The sequence below is a fragment of the Epinephelus moara genome, unplaced genomic scaffold (genome assembly GCF_006386435.1).
Source record: "Epinephelus moara isolate mb unplaced genomic scaffold, YSFRI_EMoa_1.0 scaffold982, whole genome shotgun sequence".
NCBI classification, from domain to species: domain Eukaryota; kingdom Metazoa; phylum Chordata; class Actinopteri; order Perciformes; family Serranidae; genus Epinephelus; species Epinephelus moara.
Genome location: NW_026082963.1, coordinates 14,665 through 23,268, shown reverse-complemented (window position 1 = coordinate 23,268; position 8,604 = coordinate 14,665).

Genomic DNA, 8,604 nt, shown 5'->3' with positions numbered 1-8,604 from the left:
GTGTCAGCCTTATTCCATCGTTGCAGGTCAACTCTCAACATAGACGTGGTGGTACATGGACGAGGAGATAATTTCGGAGGCTTTGTACAGAGCATTCACTCTGTTCAGCTACCCCAACTAAAGTTTACACTTGACACCCTTAGAGTCAGAGCTGGACCCATGGGTATGAAGCTGAACAGCCGTCAGAGATGGGATCCTAGGTTGGATTCCGATGGCGAACACGTTGAAAAATGGAAAGGGGGATCTGTGTGTGACCCTCTTACGGGTCTCCACTACTCTGGGCCTGGCATGGGCCTGGAGCTCTCCTTCGACTTTTCAAGTATGTACCCATCCATCATGTGCGCTCTCAACATATCGCCTGAGACCACCATTCCCTGGCCCCCCGCGAGCTTCCCTCACGATTTAGCTGGATGGGTGTGTTACAATTGGGAAGCAGAGGGCTTTGAGTATGCGTCACTAATCCTCAAGTACGACACCGATACGAAGGAATTTGTTCGGGCCCCTGCTGTATTCTCCTCTTCGGTCGAGTACTATCTTGACCAACGTGCCCAGTTCAAGAAGAAACTGAGGGATCCTGATACCAACGAGGCTGACCAAGTCTATTATAAAATGCAGGAAGGTGAATGTAAAGTGGTAGCCAACTCATTCTATGGCACAGCTCCACATCCCTGTGGTCCTCTCATATCCGGCCATGGCAGGCAACAGATTTCCGTGGTCAACAGCTGCGTCTCTACGTTTTACCAACACAGCTGCCCTGTTGTATACGGAGACACTGACAGTGTCATGGTGTCCGTTGGGTACGGACCCGATGACACGCCTGAGAGTGACGTGCCAGATACAGAGGTACACAGTGACACGTATATCTGGGGGGAGGGAGAGTCCTCACGTCTAATGGACTTTGCGTGTGCGGCCCGCAGGGCCTTGGGTGAGAAATTTAAGCAAGCTGGCAAAAAGGTACCCACGTTCCTCAACTATGTACACACTGCATTGGTGGAGGATACTCTCAAGAGAATGTACGTGATAGGCAGAGGCAACGCCCATCACAAAGTAGTCAGAGACCCGAGAGGAACATTCACCGAGGAAGGGTACCCAGTGTACGTGGCCAATGTCCCGGGAGCTAAGGACGTGGCGGACGTGACTAGACCCTTCATCAAACATAGACGTGTTAAGTTGGAATATGAAAACAGTAGCTCCGTGTACTGCCACGTAGCAAAAAAAACCTACGTAGCTCTCACTCACACTGTTGATGAACAGGGTTGCATTGCATCTGTCTCCGTTAAGGTTAGGGGGCTGTCCACCTTCAAGAGTATGCGGTCACCTTGTGATTCCGCCGTTACAGATATATTCATAGCATGTGTGATGAGGGGAGACTGTATCAAGGTGGACACGGAGCACATATCGTGTTTTTCGGCGACACCATGGCATCGGCTCAAGGCGGGGGATGTGATTCTATACCCGGAACGGGAACCTGCAGTCAGTGGCACTGGGCAATGGCTGGAGCTACAGCGAGCCGACTCATGTCTCGTATCATACACAGTGGATGATATCATAACGGTACACATGGATTCTGGTTTCACAGCGGTGGCTACTGCACTCACCCCCACGCAAACCCATGTGGGGCGTGCCATCACAGTGCGAACCCTGTACAAAGATTGGAAGTACTGCATCAACCACATGTTCTCACGCAGACAAGCCATCCTCAGAGACCTCCTCACATGCAAAGCATCTGGAGTTATAGCTTCCAAGATGGGAGCTGGGTTCTTCCCTTGGAGCATGCTCATCAAGTCGGCAAAGAACAAGCACTTCAGTCAACAAACTCTGGAACGTTTGAAGGTGAGCAAGTCCAGCGTCAAATCTACCTATGTGGAAATCGTCCGAACGTGGCTACAGCAGATTACAGGGCTGTCCGTGAAGCCTGTCGAGTGTTACGAGTATCACAAATGTAACCCGCGCGAGGCTGCGTTTTATAGATACCCCTTAAATCTACAAGCAAACACAGGATGCGTCACGGCCATGTTCGGAGGCTCACTTCAATGTGAGACCAACCGCGCCGGGTCAGGAGATTGTGAGACGGACCACGAGATGAACTGTGATGATCGGCACAGCCGTGACGATCATCAAATGTCGCAGGAATCCACCGGTCACACGGATCTCATCCCTCATCCATACCAACCGTTCAACAAATGCTTTGCCAACTCTCGGGTCCTGATAGCTCACTGCGCAGACCGCAGCCTGGTCAACAGCTCGGGTAAGCTTGTGGCACATTGCATTATCGACTACTGCCTACCCCGCCATATCTACAGCTCTGCTTTAGGGTCCTGTAGCCTGGATGATTGTAAACAACACTTGCTCACGGCCATCACCTCAGTCAGACAGAGGTTGAAGAGAGCTACGGCTGCGTTCAATTCGATAATGAACAACTGCCCTGAACACATGATACCGGTCTACGGTACCCGAGAGCTGGACCACCTCAGGGCACACAGGGAAACTGTGGTTCGTTTGACGGGTGAGAAGCTCCAAGCTTGCATACGTGTGATCACTGAGGACATGTCTCTAAACCCTCGTGCCATGTACAGGAACATAAGTATGTGCCTCGGTGCAACACTCACCAAGGCCATGGTTGAAGGCGTAGTGTCCCTAGGAGAGGATGTTACGACGCAGCCCCCCTCCTCTGATACAGCTATCTCGATAACCGTGCCAGATGTTATGCTGAGGGACGCTGGGATCGCCTCTTCTAATGGTAGGCTTTGTGTAGGGACAGGTGGGTTGTGTGAAAGGAGTTTAGTCGACCTTGCCGGGATTCTGTACCAGACTATACTCATGTTACAGATACACAACCCAGATGTGTTCAGCTCAGCCGCCTCTATGTGTCCAGAGTCTACACTTTGCATCATGCCATACTCGTGTGCTGACACTAACCTAATGCGAATATGGATCGAGGCTTTCAGAAAGAAAAAGTGGTTGAACCTCACCAGGGTTCAGCTTGGTAAGAGGGTGCACGCTGACAACAAGGAGGTGACATACCATTGTACAGGCTGTAGAAGCTTCTACAGAGACTTGTTCATCAACAACGTACCCGGTGATAAACTCATCCAGCATGTGTACGGCCAGGATAAGCTACGAAAGATAGGATGGTGTGTCAGTGAAAGGCGATGGCTCTCATGATCCCCAGCGTGAGGCTCCTTGTACCCTGGTGTGGCCTCAGCTGTAGGTCGACGTTATACCTAATAATCGCCATATATACGATTCTGTTGAGTGCATACAAACTATGGGCACATAAGAGATGGCTTTCAGTCACAAGGAGTATGTGTTTTCCCACACCATGACCAAGGTTAGTCAGGCTCATCAACCTGCGATGATCAAGATCGGATTGCATGATATCATACCCCCGGGAGACTGTAGTGCTATCTTTGCCATTGACAGCATGAGTGTTACGGCTTACAAGCAAGGCACCTTGGAAAAAATACCGGTCAAGTTCACAGTCCTCAATGAAAACAGGAAATGGGTCCTAACTAAGGATCTCTGCAAACTGTCATCTGAGTGGAAAGTGGATATAAGCAATGAGGGGTCCCGTATGAGGATAGCAGGCACGGACACTATACCCTTCAAGCGCACACCATCCGTGCACGATGACGAAAATCGGCAAGCCTTAATCAACGTACTGGCCTTCATGATGTCAAACAGTCTGTGGGTATCAGACAGGGCACGGGGAGCCTTTGGCATACTTGCAGAATCCACCAGAGGAGAGTTTGCGTTCACATGTGAGCTGTGCTCCCATGGCAACGTTGGCTGCATTACAAAAGGACCAAGCGGACTTCCATTATTCTCTTTCCCACAGTGCACCGATGGATATGTTTGTATACCTTCCCAGCAGCCATGCTGTGACAAAGACTATGAAGCGCTCAGAAATCTTCTAGCGCTGCTGAGATCTGCGACCCTCGACAACCTCGACGTTCTAAGCCGAGTCACGCGTGAGATGACCATGGCTCGAGCTGTTCAAGAGGTGGACTGTACAAATTTCCCTCCGAGACACATATACACAGGAGACATTGTAGACCCATACACGGTTATGAAATATATTACCACACTGTACCAGACCATGAGTGAGTACGCCGACACCTTTGCAGTCGTGGACGAGAGGACCCCTAACATTAAGATCCTGATCGAAAGTCCGGCCGAGAACATTGGTGAAATCACCGGCCAACTGTCCCTAACTGTGATATATGGAACATCGATATTGTCCATCTACAAGAGGCTACACGCTCCGCTACATTCCGAGGATATCTGCGAGGAACAACAGCTTGACAGTATTACCAACATTACACAGTTAGGCACTGACGTGCTGATCAGGAGAACATCTTTGCCATTTATGCTGACCAACCCTATGACATTAAATGATTGGTACAATTTCTACTATAATGTCGGTCGAATGTGTACTGTGTAATAAAGACACATGTAAAACTAAAAGATGTACAGTTGTGTGTATTACTAACAAATTGGTGGACGCGTTGTGGCACATATAGTGTCGGTTGTGTGTATCTGGAGGCTGAAATGTCTCATTTCGTTGGTTGTCCGCAGCTACTGTGATCCAAGGAGGGCTTGTGCTTAATCTAATTTGAGGTAAAGCCTCACACTCCCTGTACAATATGGACAGTGTTAGGACAGGTATGTGCGACGTACAAGGGCTTACAGGTCTAACCTCTCTGTACATTCAGCTGTGACCAGTCAGTTCAGATGTCTGAGCTACGTTAAGCACACGTGAGCTCACAAACGACTGACCTACGCTAAGCAAGTGTGAGTTGTCAAACATCCAACCGAGCAAGCCCTCAGTGCTTGTTGCAGATCGGACAATTGGGATTTAGTGCGGTTGGACGATCGACATAACCGCCTCCTGTGAGCTCTCAAACATAGAAAGACACACACACACACACACACACACACACATATATATATATAGCCATTGGTATAGTGGTCACTAAACCATTCACAGAATCGGTGGTAGCCTTTGGACGCCTGTACATTCTCGCCATCTGCTGAAGACAAGGACAATGATGATGATGATGATGATGATGATGGGGATGATGATGATGTTGATGAGAATCAGACAATTGGGATTTAGTGTGGTTGGACGATCGCCATGTCCAACTGAGGAAACCTTTCCACGCTTGGTGCGGTTGGACAATTGGGATTTAGTGCAGGTGGACAACTGACATAACTGCCTCCTGTGAGTTCTCAAACGTCCAACCGAGGAAACCTTTCCACACTTGGTGCGGTTGGACAATTGGGATTTAGTGCGGGTGGACAACTGACATAACCGCCTCCTGTGAGCTCTCAAACGTCCAACCGGGGAAACCTGTCAATGTTTCCTCCAACCGAGGAAACCTGTCAATGTTTCCTCCAACCGAGGAAACCTTTCAATGCTTGGTGCGGTTGGACAATTGGGATTTGGTGCGGTTGGACAATTGACATAACCGCCTCCTGTGAGCTCTCAAACATAGAAAGAGAGACACACATATGTATATATATATATGTCCATTGGTATAGTGGTCAGTAAACCATTCACAGAATCGGTGGTAGCCTTTGAACGCTACAATTGCCACACGGAATTACGCAAGAAGATGGATGAGACACAAGTGGGACGCGATGCCATACTCAAAGGTTGTGCAAATGGAGATCCCTTTAAACTGACCTTCGCCGTCAAGGTGACAAGCCTCACCAAATCCAAGTTCTCCTTCACACCTGAGGGTAATGAAAGAGTGAAAGATGTTGTGGCTCAGATATATGGCATTCCCTATTTACATGGTGAATACCATGGCTATGTATGGAAAGCACACCGGGCCTGCGTATTTTTCGTGGACGCTGTACGGGCTGCAGCGAAGGAACCTATGGCCCCATACTTGCATAGTGATGTGATGGCAACAGACCTGCCGGATCATGAGTTTGATGTGTGGATCACACTTGAGCTGGATCAAACCTTGGCATATGTGACTAATATTGCTACCAGTGATACGTGCCCCAAGGCTATGGCACAAGTGATAGCCGAGGGAACTGTCGACTTTGATATGACACGGATGTGGTGCCCCATGAAGAATCTCATGGACTACGTAGTTTCCTGTACATTCTAGCCATCTGATGAAGACACGGACGATGACGACAAGGACATGGCCGATGGCGACGACGACGACGATGACGACAACGATGATGATGATGATGATAATGATGATGATAATGATGATGACGATGACGACGATGATGATGACGATGATGACGATGATGCTGATGCTGTTGCTGATGATGATGATGATGATGATGATGACGACGATGATGATGACGATGGGGATGATGACGACGACGATGGGGATGATGATGATGATGATGATGACAATGATGATGATGGTGATGATGATGATAATTGTGATGATGATGATGGAGATGATGATGATGATGGTGATGATGATGAATAAACATTTCATATCGAGCATTTCATGTGATTGGACTGATAACACTGGACAGGGGTGGGAAATAATACAACTTTTATTCAGTACATACAAATGCAGCCCGGGAGTCCCAGGGTATACAGGTACCAACACTGCCCACGTAGGCCACGTAATGTCATAGACTATTATCCGATGGCACTCTGGGACCCCGATGTTGTGCACGAAGTGGAGGGGCGTCGATGCTTCGAAGATTAAAATGTTGTCTCATATTATCTCTACGAAACCGTATCATGACATACACCGTTGGACTGGTGACACAATGTATGTTCCCTATAGCTATACACACATTAAGGACTACATATTTGACCTCCTCACACTCGACATGTGAGCGATAGTATACAGCGCTGACTATCAAGGGTATCCAACAGCACATGAACAATGCTGTAGTTAGGAAGGGTAAAACCTGAGCCCTTCTCATGTGACCAGCAACAGCTGTCCTGGTCACATGTTTTCTAACAGTATATATTATCATACCATTACAATAGATGAGGCCTATGATGGGTAAGATGAAACAGGTGTGCATCCTGATCCAAAAGGCTACAAGTTGGAACCGGGGATGCATACCATTGGAACACATCATGGTATCCTTTGATACAGGACGTGTGGTGTAATAACAAATGTCCATGATAGATGACAATGCTGCCACAGTAGCACATAGGCGAGAAACAATTGTTATCCTCTTCGATCCACGGCTGCTGTCAAACCATCGGACTGTAGTCCTCGGGTGTACCACTGTCATGTACCTCTCTATGTTGACGTAGAGCATTATGAGTATGCCGTACTGGAAACAGAACTGTAAAAAGAAAGGACCCCCCACAACAAAAACACGTGAATAATGTGACACATGTAGTGCGCAAGGTTGCGTGGTGACACATTGATGTAGGAGTAGTACACGTACCGTGATTGCACCCTTCACCAGTTTACACACCAGGTAGCCAAAGATCCAGCCTTTCACCAGGATTGTTTGGGTGACCCACACCGGGNGGAACGTCCAACCCGAGTTCAGAGTTGGAACGTCCAACCCGAGTTCAGAGTCGGAACGTCCAACCCGAGTCCAGAGTTGGAACGTCCAACCAGGTTTAGGAACGTCCAACCAGCGTTCAGTGTCAGAACGTCCAACCAGCGTTCAATGTTGGAAGTCAAACCAGAGTTCAGAGTTGGAACGTCCAACCAGGTTTAGGAACGTCCAACCAGAGTTCAGAGTTGGAACGTCCAACCAGGTTTAGGAACATCCACCCAGAGTTCAGTGTCAGAACGTCCAATCAGCGTTCAGTGTCAGAACGTCCAACCAGAGTTCAATGTTGGAAGTCAAACCAGAGTTCAGAGTTGGAACGTCCAACCAGAGTACAGTGTTGGAACGTCCAACCGGTGTTTGGAACGTGGTTTGTCTGCGTGTGTGTGTGTGTGTGTGTGTGTGTGTGTGTGTGCGTGTGTATATACATAGCGTGTGGGAAAGGAGAATGATTGTAGATCCAGTCATGGTATGACAAAGCAGCCGATGACTCATCTAAAAACATCTCATAACATTCCGGGTTCATATACAAAGACATCGGTGTTAGGCATTAATAGGAAGCAGAGACCCGGCCAGAGTCGAAGACCAGAGGTGAGTCGTTCGTCCACTCGACCCGAGTTGAATCATCCGTCCAACTGAAGCCGTTATCCAACTGAAGCCGTTATTAGCTCGAACACAAGGTCATTTTGTACAAGTTTGTACAATGGCAACATCAAGAGGGTTATATGGGACCACATATGTAGACTACGTTGTCATCAGAACAGACAGCCATCTCAATGTACAGGACCTGTTTACAGATATCAACGTGGGGGGCATACACCAGACGTACCACGTGATCGTATACCTTGACCTTGACCTGGACCCGGACAGTCTGTGTACGGAAGACCCTGGAATTCTTCCGGGACAGGATAATCTTGTCAATGTGTACACACAGTACATAACCAACATACTGAGGGGTCATAGGTTGCCAAACGAGCATCACAGGGTACTATTTGTATCCACTCGTTACACACCCAGATCTCTGCCTAGGAGTACAGGGGGTGTGCAGGACACAACCTGCTTTTTCAACTGTTTCAATGGCGTATATGTGATAGA